The sequence below is a fragment of the Megalops cyprinoides genome, chromosome 3, assembly GCF_013368585.1.
Source record: "Megalops cyprinoides isolate fMegCyp1 chromosome 3, fMegCyp1.pri, whole genome shotgun sequence".
NCBI lineage: Eukaryota > Metazoa > Chordata > Actinopteri > Elopiformes > Megalopidae > Megalops > Megalops cyprinoides.
In genome coordinates, this window is record NC_050585.1 from 16,696,644 (window position 1) to 16,717,433 (window position 20,790).

Sequence of the window (20,790 nt, forward strand, 5' to 3'; positions counted from 1 at the left end):
TGGTGACCTCAACACTGACTGTGGTCAGTAAGGCTTACTAAAAGTAATGAGCATAATCATAATTAACAGAATGTTTCTACTTCATACTTGTTTTTAATTTGTTGAACTAGAACACTTTTGCTTTACTTCTATAGTTTCTTTCAATCAAAGTGAAATTGTTATGGCTGTGATCTCAGTGGAAGCGACAGCCCTCCTGTAAAGCCTTTGTGTGCAAAGACCTGTCTGTGTAAAGACCTGCAAGTCTACCTGCATGGTTCACTGGGTGAGGCCACTGACAAGGCTTGTCATAAACAGAGAAATTTAACCTTTCCTTTCCTTTCCTTTCCTTTCCACATTTATGTTTGTCATCAGCCAGAAATATGTGCTTTCAGTACATCCCAGCTGTTCTAAACAAACGCAGCTCTTGTGTCATTCACAGGAGGAAACGCAATCCAGACAACCTGAGGCCTCTCCCTGCTGCCTCAGGTGCACCCCTCTGCTTCTCATTTGGCCTCTGGAACTGCCAGTGTGAGGTCAACAAAGCTGACTTCATCCCCGCCTTTGCCCCCCAGTCCCTCCAACTCTTGGCTCTGACCGAGACCTGGATCTATTCGAAGAACACAGAAACTCCTGCAGCTCTCTCCACCAACTTCACCACTAATTAAACCTCTGCAGCTGATACAGAATGTGTACATCTAGATTTAAATCAACCAAAAAGGGCTCATGTTACACATCTCTTGGTCTTACTTCACTGGCTCCCTGTAGCTGCCCGCATCATATTCAAGGCTTTGACGCTTGTGTACAGGGTGACCAACAAAACTGCACCTACCTGAATTCACTGCTGCAACCCTATGTTCCCTGAAGACCTGTGGTCAGAGGCTAAGAGAGTCTTATGATAGGAGTTCCTGCAATGTGGCTAGAAATATGACCATGGTTCACTGGTCACCCAGACCATTGATCAGTTTTCTTTCCCACTTACAGTCTACAGTCGACAGAAACACGATGTTTGTACAATTATTCAACAATAACATGAAGACAGTTTATGTGCCATTGAAAAACAGTCATAGGGCTATTAGACCTATGACCTGTGAGCATTGCAGTGCTATTCGTCTACACAACACGTGAGGGACAGTTTTACTGTGTACATGTTGCAAATGTATTTCTTGCACTTGATGCATGTATACTGTGTCTTCCTGTCCTTCTTGGGTCCACACACATCACAGCGCTTCCTTTTGTTGCTACCAGCTGCAACCTAGAATGATGAAAACATTTTTTCAGTTCAGGAATTTTACTAACACCTCTCTCTCTCTATCTCTCTCTCTCTCTCTCACTTACTCACTCACTCACACACATATAATTAAAGTGGGTCAAGGTAGGAGAGTCAGACACATACATATGTAACAACATCACTCACACTTACTTCAGGTACTGCAGTTGGTGGTTTTGTGGGTCGGGCGGATGGGGCACCAGCATCCTCCTCCTGAATCCTCCTCACAACGGCTGCGGAGGCTGGAGTTCTTGGGATATGTTGTCTCCTCTGGATTTGAGGTCTTACCAATGCCTTGCCCAGCTCGTCGAGAAAGAGCTTCCCCCTGTTCCAGTCTGGATTCAATGCCATCCAGATGACAAAAGCGTTGTCCTTCTTTAGCAGCTGTAGCCAGTCAACAGCTTGTCCAAATTGTCCACCCCTCCTTTTGTGGCATTGTAATCCATTATGATTTTGGGTCTTTGATGCTCCTGGCCACAGATTCTCCCATCCCTATGCAGCGTACTCACGAGTACCACATTTTTGCCCTTCTTTAGCACATAGGACACTAGGGAGGCCCAGGCCCAGGTAGGAGGAAGACAGAGTGAAGGTACACAGCAAACCTTTTTCTTTCATTTTGACCATGTTTGCTTGTTTTCACCTACAATTCCCACACTTTTATTACCCGTGGGTCCAGTGGACCTGAACACCACATATGTAATATACATTTACAGGGGGGGTGCACACTGTGCACTCAATGACAATGTGTTCTTTTGCATGTTCTTCACAGAAAATGAGCCAAGGCCAATGAGTCTCAGGTTGAAAAAATAATTCATTGCACCATTTTTCTTTTAGTAAACATAGAAAACAGTTCCCACAGACCCCAACACCACACAAGGGTTATGCTTGCTAATTGGTCAGCTTCCCCAAGCTTCACAGTGCATGAAAGAGGAAGAATGGTAATAACAGCTTGCTATTTATCTTAGACACATGCTTGCTGCAGTCTTGGGGTTAGCTTTTTACCTTTTTTGATTGAGCATTTCACAAGTTTCACAATCCACAGTGTAAATCCTTTCTCAGTCCATGAAGGATGTGTTCTTTATTTCTAGTGAGCCATCATAAGCAATAGCCAAGCACCGAGTTTGCGGGTAAGTATTTTCCTTTTTACACGGTAACATAAGGCAAGCTACAGACAGCACAGTGTAACATAATTATATATGGTTTAGTGCATTTTTGTTTAACTATACTAACATAAAAAACAAATGGTACAGTATATCAGCAGTAACTCTTTTAATATACATTGTTATCAAATTTAACTTAGTGAATGAATTAAACATTTTTGAACAGTCTTAGACAGCAACACTTGGGTTGAAATGTGCATAATGTTGCTTTAAATAGTGGGTTGTTCCCTAATAGCTCTTAGCCACTCCTGACCTTAACAGTAGCTTCACATGGCCTTCAAATTTTAAAACTGTAATGCTGTAACAGACATAATTCCCAAAGCATTGAAATGCGTGGCAATGTTAACTAGGAGATACAGAGGAAGCCATAAAAGACGTATACAGTTGCATTTTAACAGAATCTTCATGCCATTATCTTCACGCTTCTACATGCCAGAGCTTATGGGCTGCCTTTGAGCTAGCTTTGGTAGCTTATCTTAATAAGAACACATTTGAAACAGGGACATAGTAGAGATGAATTATATATATATATATATATATATATATATATATGGAATATGTACCATCAAAATAGCATTTGCTGAAACTTATGAGGAAAAAAACACACACACACACACACACACACAACAATTAATTTCCTTGCAGTGCTGAAATATAAAATTTTGTTTCAATGTGTGTACCAGCACCTCCCTATCTTCCCATATAACAAAAAGAATGAGAGATGCAGGTAATGTATGCAAGCTCTCCTAAGGAAAGCATGGCAGAGGCTAGCAGCAGCAGCCGCATAGGCAGCAGAACAAATGGAATTATTTATAGGAGTACAATATTTATCTGGGATCTCTCACTATACTCGATGCCATGTCACATCCCATTCAGTTGCTGCTTGATGCGAGACGTACCCAGAATATTAAGAGCAGATTACTCATTCCTCTTCAGCGCTACCATCCATTCATTTAATGGATTAGGCAAACACTCTGGCCCAGTTTAGCAGTGTAACATCTGAAGCAATTAAAAACACAACGCGAGTTAACAGTTGGGATGCACCGCCGCCACTCTCGTGGGAATGAGCTGCGTACCCACGCAACGCAAAGCATGTCATGCCTGGAAACCAATATTGAATTTGATAGAAAATCAGCTCTTGGCTTCCCGTCCTACCTCAGTATCTCGACAGACTCTCCCTCACCCCTTCCTTTAAGGCCAATGTGGCGCAGACATCAATGCATCCCTTTACGGTTCATGCAGACAAACGGCTGAGAAAACATACGTGGAATACAGGAAATATTTACCACTCAGCCATCAGTTCTGCCACCCCTGCAAACTTATCTCCCTCACTGCTGTGAACAAATTACTTGTTTGCTCGTCCCTTCAGATAAGGCTCTTGCTACACTTGTACAAACACATTTATAACAAAATACATTGACAAATACATTGCAAAGGAAATTTCAATTTTACCATCCTTTCCAAAAAATTAAATAGGTCAAAATTTGGTGAAATCAAAATTAGAATAAAGGGAAATCTTTGTTTAATTTAAAACAAAATTAATCACAAATACTATAGCACAAAATAGGTACATTACATTACATTCATATGAAAACTTTTCTGTATAATGTATGTTGGAGTTGCAATTTTTGTTATGTGTAATTTGAATTATGTATTTATTTAATTTAATATATTCTACAATACAGTGTGAGCAACTGTGGACAACTGTGTTTGTGGATTTTTGAATCCACAAAATAGATCAGATCCCTAAAATGAAGCCACTATTATTCAGAGTGCCAACACTACTACCACCATCATCACCACCACTACTACTACTATGACTACTACTATGACTACTGCTACTACTACTACTACTACTAATAATAATAATAATAGTAATAAATAGACAAGGTTCTGTGCATAGACAAGGTTTATTTTGAATTGAATGATCAAACAGACAGCTTCACTTTTACATGTTTAGAAGTCAAGCTGTGGGCCAAATTCTGAACCATCCTTGGCCCTGTACAGACTGCAAGTCACCAGTTGCTTACACCTGCCTTAGATCAAAGAGAATGATTTATTTCCATGCAGCAAGTGATTAAAATGGTGCATAAAATAAGCTAAACTACTGAGCTACTGACAATCATTTTTCCATGTATTCTACTTCTTGTGATCAATCTTTGTTTATCTGCTATCGGTAATGTACATGGATGGTACATTGCTCTCACTGTTCCTGAAGGTTTCCCGTATCCTCTGTGTGTTTCTGTCTCCCTTTCCTGAAGATTATGTGCTTTGATGTTCTCAACTCATGCCTTCTCTCCAGTCAATAAGACGATAATCAAGACCACGACCTATGCCGAAGACAGCCTATGATGGGATAAACTCTTTTGCGGTCATTTCTTTGTATTTCTGTTATAATTCTCGAGCTGTTCTTGTAATATGCGGACAGGTTTGACAACCAAACATATGCAAAAAAAAACTTCCTGTTCTGGTCTAAAAGAATTTGCATAATGACACATTCATGCAAAATTCAACAATGATTTTGTTCTCTCTTTCAGGCACCAAACTTTTTGCATTCATGTAGAGGCTTTGATGAAGAAGCAGCTGAAGAAAAGGAAAACAAAAAAACACAGCAGCTTGGTCAAGTATACAGTCATGTGGTGTTCACCATCTGAAATGTGGGCCTTAGAGGTCTGTTCGTCTGGCTGCATGGGAGTGTGCAATTAATGGGAACTCTGTTCTTATTTATCACCATGAGAACAGAGTCATGTAACACATTATGTTTGTGCCTCAAGAGGGCACAAGGGACACATTTAGGGTCTGTTTTTTTTAACACAACACATAATAACACAGTGGCAAAGGGAGTTTCATATTTCTCTTGATTTGCTATACTAGTAATGCCTGCCAGCAACAGCTTTATTTTTTAGTTTGTAGTTTTTTGTTCTATTCCCTGAATGGGTTATTTTCTCTGTTTTTTATTGATCCAACATGCAAGGTAATCATCCATCAAAGCAGAGAAAAGTAACATACCACACACAACTACAGTTTCACATTTTGTCAGCTAAGTTAGTCAAATCAGTGTGGCTTTTCAAGGGAATGTCACTTTCTGGCCTGATTGATGGTTGATGGTCACTCCCTCATCAAAGCTCCTCAGATTTGCCAAGTGGCATCTTTTGCGCTTTCATTTTTTTGTTGCTGTTTTTTAAATTGCTTTTTGGCCATATTCCTGCCCATATCCATCAATGCTTTTTAGTCTGCTCAATGTATGTCATTTGCAGAATGACTATGGAAACCAGGAAACCAGCCCCTTAGAGACACACACCCTCTAGCAGAGGAAAGAGACTATTCGTACACTGTGTATCCAAGGTAACAATCATGGTGCATCACATGTATTCATACTCTCTGACTACATCCTGTTTTCAAGTACTTCAGTCTTTGAGCTGTGACCAAAAACATATTCCACTTTATTTCAAAATGGAAAATCTTTCAAAAAAAAAAAAAAAAAAAAAGTTTTGAGCCTTGATGAGCGTCATAAAGACTTATACAGCAAAGCTCTCTTTTGTTGGCTCAGATGCCAGTGTCAATCAGATAACGAATGGGAGTCAATACAAAAAGGCTCTCATCAACATCACTGATCCTTCATTCTCTTTCGAAAGCACATTTTGGGACTGCATGCTGATTGAATGTGATTAAACCTCATTTGAAAGGATGAGAGAAAAGTTGACTTGGCTTGACTCATATTATTCTCCATATTTTAGTTCAAAAAGTGCCAAAATTATGACCGATATATTTATTTCATGTTGACATTAGGTTATGTGAATTTCAGTATGTTTAAGTAAAAAAAATGCAAAGAGAATAGGGTATCTTCATGTTCTCACTTTCAAATCTATATCTGTGAGATCTCATCTTAATAAACCAAACCATTTAAAAAAAATGAGTTTCCCTGCATGGTTCTGTTTCATCGTTCATGTTTCTGTAACAAGTGGGGTTGGACCTTACTCAGTTTCATAGGAAGTGGGTAGATAAAATGTTAACATATATCCAAAATGTTTTAGCGAATAACAGCCTGCGCTTCTGCCTAGCGGAGTAGCAAGCAGAGTAACATCCGCCATAGCATGTGACGAATCATTAGAGAGTGTGCGGTTTCATTTTGGTGTTTTCTTTTTGTTAACTATTACTGTGAAATTATTTTTTCAGCAATGCAAATTAACTAAGAGGGATCAATCAAGCGAGACTTTCTCACTGAAAATAGCCGAGGTCACAATGTTGGTGTCCTCAGTGGCAATTACGACCATGATTTGTTTTTCAGATGACATCCATTAGTGTGGTAGATGTTTCAGTCAGACAGGACTGTCTGAAATGTATATACTGGCAAGATTAGATCTTTCAATGTATTTAATGTAGGTGATGAACTACACAACAATAGCTTCCCTTACCTGTGGGATCTGTGTTTCATAAAAGTCTAGTTTCATAAAAGTCTAGTTTGAAGGTTTGTGGTAACAGTCCTTCTTCTTGTAATTGTTTGTAGCATTGTTCTTGTAGGTTGTAACAATGCAACACTATTGTTCAGTCTTGTCCTCTAATTTACTTGTCACTTTTGCACTTTTTTTTATGTTGGTTTGGTCCTGTATGAAGGACTTCAGTATTCTATTGTTCCATCACAATTACCTTAATTACTCCAGTGGATGATTTTGTTTACCACCCTTTCTTCCAAAAGTGAGTGTTCGGCAATTTCAGACACACGCTTATTTCTCACGCATTTAACAAATAGCTCTGCATGACTATTTGTTATTTCATTTTTTGTCATTGTTTTGTAGTTGTTTCCCTAAACAACATTAGAAATTAAGGGGCATTTTTTTTGCCATGGACAGAACTTGCTGTTGGTACTGTTTCTCCATTGAGAAGCTTTTAGTGAATATCCCCTATTGGATGTTTGAGGACTTAATTGAGCCATATTTCTTCTTTGCCTGTACATATGTGTTTCTTGTGCATCTGTCTTGTTCATACAATCCAAGACTACCTCAGAATATGATGAGTGTTGCATGAGTATTGTAAACATTATTTCTAGGAGGTTCTTTGGTCAGTTCTATGAAATCACTCAATGCTCTCCACGGTTCCTTTGGTTTCCTTTCATGTCATCTTTTCAGCTATGTTTGATTGAGTATAAAATCATGTTAAGTCTTCTGAAGAAGCCAGGACTAGATTTTTTTTTACATAGTTTTTTACATATTTTTACTGAGCAGTTTTAGCAGTTTTGTGATTGATGATTTTACCAACTGAAGACATAATTCTGAATATTCTATTCCCTTACAAGGATGACAAATACAATGTAAGCCTAGCAGAGTAATGTTACTGTGATGCAATACTTTCATGAGATCAGAAAATGGTTATTGATGGGGTTCAGTTTTGACCTACATACATATTCACTATAAGAGGAAAAAAATAGACATGATTTTAAAATGTAGTTATATTGATGCTTTATCACATTCATGTGAGTTAAAAAATATTGTCTTAATTGAAGCAGTTCTGTACTGTTGGTTGGAGAAGATTAAAAAAGCCCCCCGCTGACTGTGATTAGAACTGCAGATATTAAATAGTCCATTTCAGCAAGTTGAGGGGACAAAAGGATAATAATTAATAAAAATAAAAAATGGATGTTCAGCTACATTTCAACAAAAAAGCTGCTTAATTTGAACAAAAGACAGTGTCTTGAAACAAAAGACATTGATGTGTTGATCCTTGAAATATAAATACTGTATGTTTATTCAAAAAATTGTAAACACTCCAGGATTACTTTAAAAATTTGTCTCATTTTACAGTATGTCTTCCTCCATGTAAATTTACTGATTGATCTCATATATCATGTTGTAAATCACATGAATGCTCATTTTGGTCATCAGATTTTCTACTGAATCAAATAATTGCTTCATACGATAAAATAATATTACATGGAAATGGTTTGGGTGGTTATGTTATAATCATTTGATCATGCTCTGATTGACTGATTTGCGATGGAAGAGAGATGAGTCTCCTTTCATGATACTTAGTGCATTGTCCTGCTGTGTTGTGTCTGCTTTGTTAATCGTTGCATTTAATTACTCCATTACCCCAAACTACAGGTCCACGGTGATTTTTGACACCTTAGGGAGATCGGCTGTGATCTGTGATTATGTGGCGGAGTTGACCTACTATGCATTCAGTTCTCGACAATGGCAAGTGGAAAACAGTCAAACAGGTATGCTAGTGCCTGTTTCAATAAAGTTACAAGTAATAGCACATCATGAATGTTAGCATTTTTGGGCATCTCCTGTTGAACTATTTTAATATTTGTGGTCAGTATTGCACCCTGTCTTCCTCCAAAACCCCTACATCTGACCTAATCATTAACAGGCATAGTTAGCCTCTTTTCAGCCACTCCCCCACACGGCTCCAAAAAGACAAGTTTCCTCTGCTGGGCTTGGCATTCTCAAAATGTCAGACATATTCTCCCAAGGCCCTTCGGGCAGGTAAATAAAGCAGGACATGCAGAAACGGACCATTAATAGAGTGCATTAACCTGAAAGGGTTGGGGGTGAGGGTGGAGTGGGGGGGGGGTGCTAATTTGCAGTTAGTTTTCTTTTGTTTTGTTTTTCAACACCTTTTGAAAATCTCCCTGCTGGCTCCAAACACGCCATCTGATCTTGTACAGACAGCAAAATGGAGGACATGATAAGGGTTTGAGTGAAATTATTGTTGCCGGTAAACAGTGTTCCCGACAGGCTTGTAAACATATTTGTTAGTCAGGCAGAGCCAGAGACGACGGTGTCGCTGTGAATCATCTAATGTTCGCTAGCCATCGGGAGCGACGCTAAAAAAACGTGTGTACCTGTGTGCATTTATCTTTACATTCCCTGAATGGCAGTGGCATTTGGTGGAGGGGCGGGTGGGGGGGGGGGGGGGGGGGGACTCGTCACAATAAACAGGGTCTGCTGTCACCTCCAAAGGCCTGTCAACTCCATCACAGTCTGCCTTCAGATCCGCGTAGCTGTGATGAAGACCACTGCTGACTGACCTGACTAGGCAGGCCCAGAGGATCCTGGGAGAATGCCTCTGAACAAGGAATGCCTAATCATCATATTCTCATCTTTGGGGACTGATAGTGAGACGATCCGCCAGAAGCCTCTCCTAATGCAGACGAGGTACTCCATCCTGAGCTCTTAGTGAAACTGAGGGGTTCCTCTCTGAACTGTGGATTTATAAACTAGCCATCCTTTCTTGTTGTGAACAAAGACAAAGGCCACTTTTCTTGCTCGCTATCTTTTCCCGGAGTTTTCAGCATTCTGACCATTCTTTTCACTGACACTCCGCCCGCAGATAAGGGGAACAGTACAGCAATTCTTTCAGCAGAATGGCTTTTATTTCAGTGGGTACTAACAGCTCTCTTTAGTACTATACTATTACAAAATCATTTTAAGAGTATAATAAAACTGTTTCTATTTTGGATTTGTATATTTACATGTTAAATGTTTTCATCAATACTATAACAAAGTACCATTATACTATCATGATTATACTATTATAACATGACCAAATAGGCTGTTTCTAACTTCAAAGCTGTAGGAGGGTGGTTTTTTCCGGGAAAAGTACTACCATGACCATAAGTAATCCTGACAGATAGTCTCGGCATGTCTCATATGCAGGCTAATAAAAGGCCTATTAAGCTTTAAGTAAAACCTTCAAAGCCATTATTAAGCAGTAATAGCTCATTGGTCCTATCAGGACTCCTGAACTTTTACCACTGCAGCTTGTCGGTCCCCACCATTTCAATCAATCTGATAACCTAATTCTGCTTTGCTGGCCTCACGGCCATTTGTGGTAATGAGAAATTACACACATTACTTTCTATACTTTAATGAAAAGATATTTACATTGGCCATTTTCCTTGGTTATGGTTTTTCAGGGCAGTTGGAATGCACTTCATGTTATTTATCCATAAATCCAATACTTCCAGATTTCTCAGTAACACTTTAGGAAACGACAAAATTAGTCATGCATTAAAAATCAATTATTGATTTAATTCAAAGTGTGAAATTGAAATTTGACAGCTGAAAACCATCTGGGGTTCAGATGAATAGGTAACATTACACTGCTACTGAAACAAAGTTACAGACTAATATTCAGCCTTTTATTGGAGAGACAAGTGATTCAATTATGGCTCTGAATGTTTCTTAAGATCAGGTTAATTGAACCTTTTTCCCCTAAAGTATTTTCTGAGCTATCCTGTGCCAAGTGGAGAGTAATTAATCCATAATGGTAGCATATTACGGGACTCTTAAAATGAAATACGACCCTCTCCAGCAGTTTGTCATGAGCACAGTGGGTTTGAGAACAGCACAGAAATCTGAAGGATGAAGGAGTAGAACAGAAAAGTGCTATATTTATGTGTAAAAAAAATCACTCCACATGTGATATTCAGCAGTAACAAATATGGTGCAAAGTGGATATGGAGCATGTACTAAGTCAGAGAAGCATCCAAAATGCCTTTCTTTCATGTAATTTGTTTCATTGACAGAACAGAAATAACAAAATAATGACACAGCTGAAACCGGCTTGAGACCACGGTCCACCCAGCAGTTCTGAAAGACTTATTGTATTCAAGACTCACCTTCCAAAAAGTAGAGATCAGGAGACAACCGATAACATCAGTCAGTCGATAAGCTTTTCCCACATTGTAGGCCAATGGCAGTATAAGGCACTGATAATGAATTGATATTTGATAATTTACCAATTTAGCAATTTAGCTAATTCATCAATTATTTCAAGGAGGAAAAAGTGTGATGATTAATGTAATTGGATGCATAGCATGTATGATGACGACCCCATGCGCAATATCAGTGTAAGTTAGTTCTGTCAGTTAGCTACAATCCACGGTACAGGCTTCAAATTGTTTTACAACACTACCATAACAGGCATACTTACTTCTCCACATGTGTAGGATATAAATATTCCCTGCCATTTCAGTAACACCAGAATGCAATGCTAGTTCACATGTGGTTTATGATTGTACAGTTTTGAAAAGTTAACATCAGTGGTACAGATGTAACATGAAATGTCAGCCCATTTCCCAAAATAGTTAAACTGAGCATTTCTGCTCACTGTATTTGTGTAATAGAGAGCAAAAGCATGTAACCCTTGCTCCAGTGAGAAATCAGAAGTAAATGCTGAACAAGAGTCGGTTAATGAAATGTTGGTTGAGTTATTTAAGGTCAAGTTTAAGCCACCATGAATTGTGATGTTTTGTACAAAAACATTTTAGATAAATTCCAATAACATGCAGCAAGTGGAAAATGAGAAAGTTACACTCTTCATTCACAGTTAAGTATACTAGTACTACTATTATTATTATTATTATTATTATTACAATAACCCTGCATATAAGTATAGCTTGTATACATATGGGTACACTCAGTCATAATCATACACATATGAGTAAACTCACAGTTTAAAATTTGTATGTATTCTCCACACACAGCTCAATGAACACTTTGTGTAATAGAGACTCACATTAAACCATGAAGGTCAATAGCAACACCTACAGTCTTGTCCACTTGAAATGAAATGCTAAGTCCGAATGAATATGCTCCCTATCATGAACTACTCGAATTACCTTGCAGACACCTGTGACAACATATTTGCCACATCCTGTTTGTGATCAAGAAAGCCTCAAGACTTGTCCAGTGTTTCATTTATTTATTTACTTACTTACTTACTTACTTATTTACTTATTTGACATTTACAAAGCCCAACCATTACCAGAGCTGGGGTCAATTATATTTGAGTTTAGTCAATTCAGGAAATGAATATAAAATCGAATCATTCACTGGAAAATCTGAACCTACATCTAATTTTGGAGTCAAGGGTACTAATTTCTTATAATTTTTCCTAAAATTTATGTGAAGATTTTTTGTAAAAGTTAACTGCATTCACCTCATGAAGCCCATTATACCCTGAATAGTGCTACAACAATTATTTAAAGTGTTCAAAGAAATCTGAGTGACACATTTATTGAATAGAATAAATATCTTAAGTAGGGCTGCAGCGATTATTTTAAATGTTAAAACATTTTTTTGAATGGCACATTAATTGAAGCAAACACCATGCGATTGAACTTCAGGGATGGTGCACAGCACATTAATCACAGACTGGACATGAGGGGAGAGGGTACTCTAAAATACAAGAGTAGAAAAATATGTTGCAATCTCTGCCAGACAGAAATCTCCTGGCACAAGACTGCAAGCAAAACTGAATATATGAGTATCTGAAAAATATGTCCGTGGATGCACAGTAAGACAACAATATTACACTTACAAATTATATTTATTGAGTTGCTTTGCTCTGCTTCAGGTTTAGACAATGATGTATTGTCTTGAAAAATTCCAGACAAATGAGGTTTAAGCTTTAGTAAATTCAATAGAATGCTTAATTGACCCCATTCAACAAAACCTTTCCCATCTAAGTAATACATATGCATATGAATGCATACATGTGCGTTGGGTATGAAGGAACACAATGATGCCACCTCCAAAAATCCAAAAAAAGAAAAACAGTTCTTAATTGCAAGTTTGACCCTTATGCTCAATTAGGTCATCCCATGCACACTGTTACAAACCATTACTGCCTTTTTTTATCACAATGCCCACACATTCCTTTATTAAATTTAGCTTTGTATGCTAGCACATGTTGTTCTAGACAATGTTCTAGTTTAGGGAAAATGTTCTTGAAGACGTGATTTGTGCACAAACCTCACCTCTGAATGCTGGTCCTTTCCCTGCACTGCTCAAAGGAAACATTGAACTATGAGGTGCATTGAAAATGCATTGAAAAAAAATGATATCCCATTACAATCATTATCTCATATAACTCATGCATTTCTAACTTAACATAACCTATATGCCAAATTTTATGTGTGGGGATATTGGAAAAAGGCTGCACTTTGCATGCAATGTGCATTTAGTTGCATTGAAAAGTAGGGCCAGAAGGGCTTTCATTTTGGGTAAACGTTCACAGCATCCTCTTGGCTTTGTGAGAGAAAAAAAAAACACAAAACGTCTGGGCCCTGGTTGTGTAAAGCTCAGACAAACAATGAAGAGGGAGGTTGAGACAGGCAAACAAAGATGGTAAAAGAGGCTGAATATTTTTGCCAAGTCCTTCCCAGTGGATCATAAACAGAAAGAGTGATAGAACAACTAGATTTGTTTTGTTTTGTCTTGCGCAGGACAGGCTTTCTAGGACTTCTTCTGTGTGGTTCTCTTCTGTTCATCTTTTAATGATGTCAGTGGTTCTAGGATGTTACACTAAATTTGAAGAAGTATTGCTAAATCCTGTAACTAAATGTCACCACATTGATGTCAAGTCCTTTTACATTGACAGCTGTCTAAGGGGTTTTCCAAAAGGAAGCAGAACTCATTGCCTGAAGTTTTCTTGCTTTTATGTGCATTCTGGTATGACCATTCTTTTTTGATAATTTGCATACATCTTGAGCATAAATTTTACTGAGCTACTAATATTATTAATATTTACTAACTAATATTCTTAAGTCTGACAAAAAAAATCTGATTTGTAACACTGATACGGACTGGAACACTCCTTGAAATGATCTGAAGTTCAGTGTTTAGTTTCAGTTTATCTTATCTAGCACCATTGCGCACATCATAGTCTCAATTGTTTTAATCTGCTTTCTAATTTTACATTACAAAACAGAACAAAGTGACTTTGTATCTGTACTTCAAAAGTATTCCTGTGAACATATGTAATTACACTAATGAAGTCCTGTTTTTTTTAATATTACAAATTTGAAAGATTTTGGAAATTGCCACTACACACACTACACACTACTGATAAATCAAAAGGCAACACCTGAATCTGTCAAAGTTAAGAACAAACACTGTATTTAGATAGTCAGCTGTTAGCACAATATCTTTGCATTTAATCTTTGCATTTCTCTGGCACCTCTTTGTATCCCACTACACATTGACAGATATGTTTTAAAAAATGATACAGTCAGTTTTGGAAATAATAGGTTACTGCATAGTGGAAAGGCTTCACATAGTTATTGTCAGACACTGCATATAGGGCCACCTTGTGTGTCATGATCTCATCCTCTCCTGTCATTAATCAGAAGAAGCAGCTCTCCTGTAGTGCCCCGTCCCTCCTGTCCCGCTGTCCTCCCAGAGGGTGATGGGGCACATTCAACCATTCTGGCCTGCCAGGGCTGCAGCACAGACCTCCGATCTGGCAGGGTCCCCTCACCTTATCGTCTCTCCACAGAAACATTTTTGGGCTTTGCAAACCGGGTAACACCCCGCCCCCCCCCCCCCCCCCCCCCCCACGCACACACACACACACACTCACACACACACACAAACACACACTTTTAATGTCATTGTTTTTACGCTTCCATGCCCCGTTGAGAATGAACCATGGGCTCAATTGTCACTACAAAGGCTGTGAACGAAGTGCAGGGAATAGTTGCTATTTGGAATTCCCGCAACATATGTATCTCAGTATTCATACAGTCTCCTGATGGCATTTGGCGTCCTATGATTACGGAGCTGACATACCACCTGCTACTGGGTGAAAAGGGTATTATTTTCCACTTTTGTTCTGTTCATAGCTGCTGGCAGATCTGACGACCAACACCAATATTTCTAAAGATCTCCATAGAGCACTGACAGAATTCATTTGGATGTGACAAAAGCACAGAGTCAAGTCCAGCCCTTGACGGCTTCTGTGATGTCGCCGCTTAATGTATTCTGGCTGGGAAGTGTCATCCGAGGTCTGTGACTGCCGATCTTGTTTTGGCCCCTGTGCCAGACTCAGTGTTCCCACTCACCTGCTAAATGGCATTGCACTTCACAACATAACCTATCCTGCCATTTAACCAACATGCATTGATCAATTATGTGTCATATATCAATCAAATACCAATCATACACACACACACACACACACACACACACACACACACACACACACACACACACAGATGTAAGATTAGAATTTTAGTATGGTTGAAGCGCAGTGCAACATTTGGCAAATCTTTGCTGATATACTTCAAGTAAGTGAGTGTCGGAGGATTACTTTATATGGGAATGGAAAAGATAGCAATTGGTAGGGATGCAGCATGATACTGCACCGTGCAATTAAGAATACATGCTGTGTGGCAGAGGTGTCTAATTGAGAGGAAACGAACTGGGCTGGATTCTAATGCATGCCGAAGAGGATGAACATCTGCAAGCAGTGACCCTGGGGAAATCACAACAACAGGTTCATATGCATTCAATCAAGCAGACTGTGGATGTCAGAGGTAGGGAGATGGCAAAATTTCCCTTAAAATGTAGAGCCGAATGCAAGGAACCAGGCCGTTGTGTGACATACAGTGGGCGGGGTAGGGAATCGAGGTAGCAGGGGGTCAGCTGTAATGTGGCTGCCGCTAAAGGGATATTGGGGCACCTGAGAAGCAAGGAAACAGAGCCCCCCCGGGTGAAGCCTTTCACCCTTGAAATCAAGTTACAGATGGCAGTTTCCCATCCCACGCAGCTTCCATGGCTGATTTTAAAAGGATTAATCTTGCCTCTTAGCGTGTGGAGTGAGGTGAGGGTTGATTTCAGTGGAAGGGTTTGGATTGGGAGTGGGACTGCATTGCTGAAAAGGCCCTCAGTGGGTAGATGCTCCAGGGTCTTTTTAGTCTTACAGTGCCTCATGACCTGTAGGCCCTAGGGAAATGGGAAAGATGAACACGAGTTTGAGCTGGTGCAGAAATGGCCCACCCAAAATGAGTTGCCTGCTGAATTCAGCGTCTGTAGCCATGTTGAGATATCCAAAGCTCTGTCCGCTCCTGTCACAAAACAGCAGAGGCAAAACAGGAAGCGCATGGTTCAGATGAGCTCCCTCCAGCAGTCATCAGACCTGCCTGATGGGTGCTCCCTGGCTTTAAGTTGACAGTTGTCCTCACCTTTTATATCACCACATCATTTTGGAAATAACAGGTTACTGCATAGTGGAAAGGCTTCACTATGTTACATGTATATACAAGGCTGTCATGATCTCATCCTCTCTCATCCTGATCATTTAACACTATATTCATGAGCTTTTGTTCACACACAGAACTGTCATGACAACTGCATCCTGAACAGGTCAAATGAAAACTTTAATATAGTGAATGATTTGAAATGGTAGGGAGACTTTTTGGTAATAACCATCTTCAAAATTGTGAAGAAAGAACATTGATAATTCAGTCATACTGTACATATTAAATAAAGTACATAAAATCGACACAACTAAACATACTGTACATCAACTTTATTGATGCTATTCTATTGTCACTATTTTTTCTAATGAATTTTATAAAAGTAAAACTTTTCCTCATGTATTTGTGAGCTGTTCCTGAGAAGGTCTACCATGTACAGATCCATTGTAAATTGGCTGGTTGAAGTACTGAGCTGTGTTTGATTCTGTGTAAATATAGAAAAGAATGATGTCTTTTTGCGGTCTGCAATCCCACCACAAAGCTAAAAATAATGGTATAGTAGGGACAATTTCTTCTAACCTAATTTAAAAAGTGTTAGATTGTACTTCAGGCAGTGTAAATACATCTGAAGGTAATCAACAAGTCCAAACAATTCAATGCTGTGAATCAGCTATTCATAGCATGTATCATGACAATGGTTTTCTGTATTATAATTTATTCCAGGTTAGGATTGAATAGAGAATTTGTTAGTATATAGCTATATTATATTTGTAGGTATCTGATTTACTGATTTGGGTTTGAAATATTGGTGAGGAATGAAGACTTTTTGGATTTTTTCTTTTTTTTTGGTGAAAATAAGGACACTTCTTTTCTTGTGAAAGTCTCTTGTGATAGTTCCCTTCAGCTCAGAGCTGGCTTTTATTAAGTTTCTTTCTCAATGTTTTGTATTTATTTCACAGGCCTGCTCTCACGGGGGCATTTCAGTTGTTGTGTGCCTGGTCTCCTGTCTAGATAAGAGGTTGAATTCTTTCTATTTACTCAGAACTAGATGACTGTCTTCGTCTGTGTGCGCCCAAAGTAAGACCTTTATCGGTAAGTCATTCAACCATATTGACACTACTCAAGAGTCCTGAGTTTGTTCAGTGCACAGCAGTACAGGCAGTGCACGGACAGTCGAACAGGGCCAGTGATAACTCCCCATGCTCTCCAAGCAGTGGGACCGCACTCATAGTCACACACACCACACTGTCCACTGCAGTCACATTTAAACTTGGATGACTTACTCCAGTACAAAAAAGGAAAACACATTGAAAAATAACAGAATTCCATTTGTGTCTCATATTTTGCATGACAGATGTATGCCTGCATACATCATTGTTCATCAGTCATACACCCATAGACAAAACTATTTTCATATATATGTATACTGTCTAAACAGCTAATGTCTTGTACCCTGTGCCTTTTCTTTGCCCATTCAGATAGTATACACATCACTGGATCTGGACAGGTCATGAGCAAATTCTTGCCTTTGATTTGAAGTTGCTATTTGTGATGAAAAAGAATACTAACTTAATGGGGAAGATGAGTACTAAAGTTTTTTTTTTTTTTCTGTACACCGCTCTTTTAGTTCATGAGTACCAATAAATTTACATTACATTGCATTATATTATATTACAAATACATTCTCTCTTGTTGGAAATACAAGTGGTCTGGTTTGCTGGATTGCTATGAACATTCTTGAAGAGGTGTGGTCTAAAGCAGAACATTCAGCACAGGAACACACAGACAGCACAAATGTCTGTCATCAACTGCAACCTCCTAGATGGAGGACGAATGGTGCTGAACATCTGGTCATAACAGAACATCTGTGGTCAGGATATTGTCCATCTTCACTAAAGAAGAGCTCCTCACTCCATGCTGCCTTCACTTCCTTTGATACAAGCACAACCACACAAGCACAAAAACACTTCTTACATAACTTTGTGCACATGCCTGTTTTGTCATGAACAACCAATATATTTGGAAAAGAAAGACAGAAAAACTCCAGTAAAACGAAGCCAAGATAACAAAGCAAAAGAAAACAAGAGAAGTCAGAGCAGAAGGTGCAAATGAAAATTTGAGCAAAGAATTGTTCCAGAAGAACACACTGAATAAGCTGAGCTTTTCCGGATGAACTGGCAAGAAAGCCTCTTTTGGTTTCTCTGGAGCAAATGTTCTCTCAGTTAACCTGTCCTTTGAAACCCATAAGGCAGATTCTGCAGTGAAAAGCTCTGTCCAGTGAAAAAAAATTAGAAACATACACTATATGGACAAAAGTATTCAGACGCCTGACCTTTACATTGTAATGACATTGTATTCAAATACATACACTTTAATATGGAGTTGGTCCCCCTTTTGCAGCTATAACAGCTTTCACTCTTCTTGGAAGGCTTTCCACAAGATTTTGGAGTGTTTCTGTGGGAATTTGTGCCCATTCATTCTGTAGAGCATTTATGAGGTCAGGCACTGATGTTGGACGAGAAGGCCTGGCTCGCAATCTCCGTTCCAGTTCATCTCAAAGGTGCTCGATGGGGTTGAGGTCAGGGCTCTGTGTGGGCCAGTCAAGTTCTTCCACACCCAACTCATCAAACCATGTCTTTATAGTCCTTGCTTTGTGCACTGGGGCACAGTCATGTTGGAATAGAAAAGGGCCTTCCCGAAACTGTTGCCACAAAGTTGGAAGCATAGCGTTGTCCAAAATGTCTTGGTATGCTGAAGCATTAAGATTGCCCTTCACAGAGATAAGGGGCCTAGCCCAAACCCCGAAGAACAGGTGTGGCCAAAGACTTTTGTCCATATAGTGTATTTACACCTTATGTTATCACCCTAGGCCTCAGGGTCGATAGATTAGAATGTCTTTATGTTATACAGTCACATTTTTTCTGCATTTCTGCATTTTTTATACAATGTAATACAGTAATATTTAACCAGTTTAACCAATGAGAACTGAACATAATCTAGTAGTTCAAAACAGACATTTGGAGGAGAAAGACTCGTAATACCAAATCTAAATCACAGAGCTTGCTTGCAAGCATTGCACATGGTCAGGATTGCTTTGGTTGGACCTGTCATAGTAGTATCTAAATTGATAACATGTGTGTTTGTAAAATTTAGCTTAGTTAGTTAGCTTTTCAGGGTTTAAGATGGATCTTAGAGAAGTGACAGAACTCAACCCAATTATGATATTATAAGCCAGCAAGAGACAACCTCTGTTCTGTTCAGTGGCAATTTGGAGGCTTCAGTACCCTAGTTTCAAGGATCATAATTGTCACAAGTGCATGACTCAGAGATCTATTTCAACATTATGAAGAAAGTTCTGGCAATGATGAAAAGGCATTTTCCTTAAGTTATTTAACCAGTATCTTAATTCTATCTTTCTGACAGTGGCCTCATATTGAGAAAAAGAAATGACTCAAGAATAAAGCAGGATGTGATAGCAGGCCATATTAGATCACCCAGGTCATTTTAGTGCAGGGGAGTGACAGAGCGCATGCATGATACATTAGCAGGGAACGGATACTGATCTCTAAATGCGTAAAAGAAAAATTAAAGAAGAAAAGGGAAATAAGGACAAAAGGACAAAAGCCTCACACTGTAAAACTATTCTACAACTTCACACCAATTCATTGTAAATAGTATTGTCATTTTCAGGATTGCTACAACCTGAAAATGACAATCCCATTCATCTTAACTTTATCTTATCCATTACCCTGTTCAGGTCATTGGTGTTCTTACATGTTAGCCAACAGTACATGATAGGCAAAATTATTACCAAGTCTTTTCATTATAAAATAGTTTTGTCTGCATTAGTGAGATAGATGATCATAAATGAATAAACCTTTTTAGAACTGTTTGATCAAAGCCAGGTGATATTGATTCATAATGTCTGGATATGTGCATTTTCTGTCTGCCTTTCTAATTTGCTGTGTTACAATACAGACGCCTCGATCTAATTCTTCAGGCTTATGTGTGTGCCCCATTTCAGCTCTCTTTTATAATCTTCAGTCACCGACAATTGTCAGCCACTGACAATGCAGATATAAGATACCAGACGTAAGTTTTGTTGCTATGCTTTAGAGTGTGTACATGTCGATGTGGGTGAATGTTCATTCAGAAGAGGTGGCTGCAAGTTGTTGTTGACATTTCCCATGGGAGAAACATGTGAAATGTGAGCAGGGACATGGGATTGACTGAGTCTGACTGAGCAATGGAGACAGAGAGAAAGACAGACAATCTTTTCATCAAGGATTATTTCATATTTTTCATGAAATGAAATAACAGCTCTGTGAATGTGTTGGAGACATAGGAGAAATAAAATGGCAATGACATGGGTTAATCAAGATTAGACTGCAGAGCAG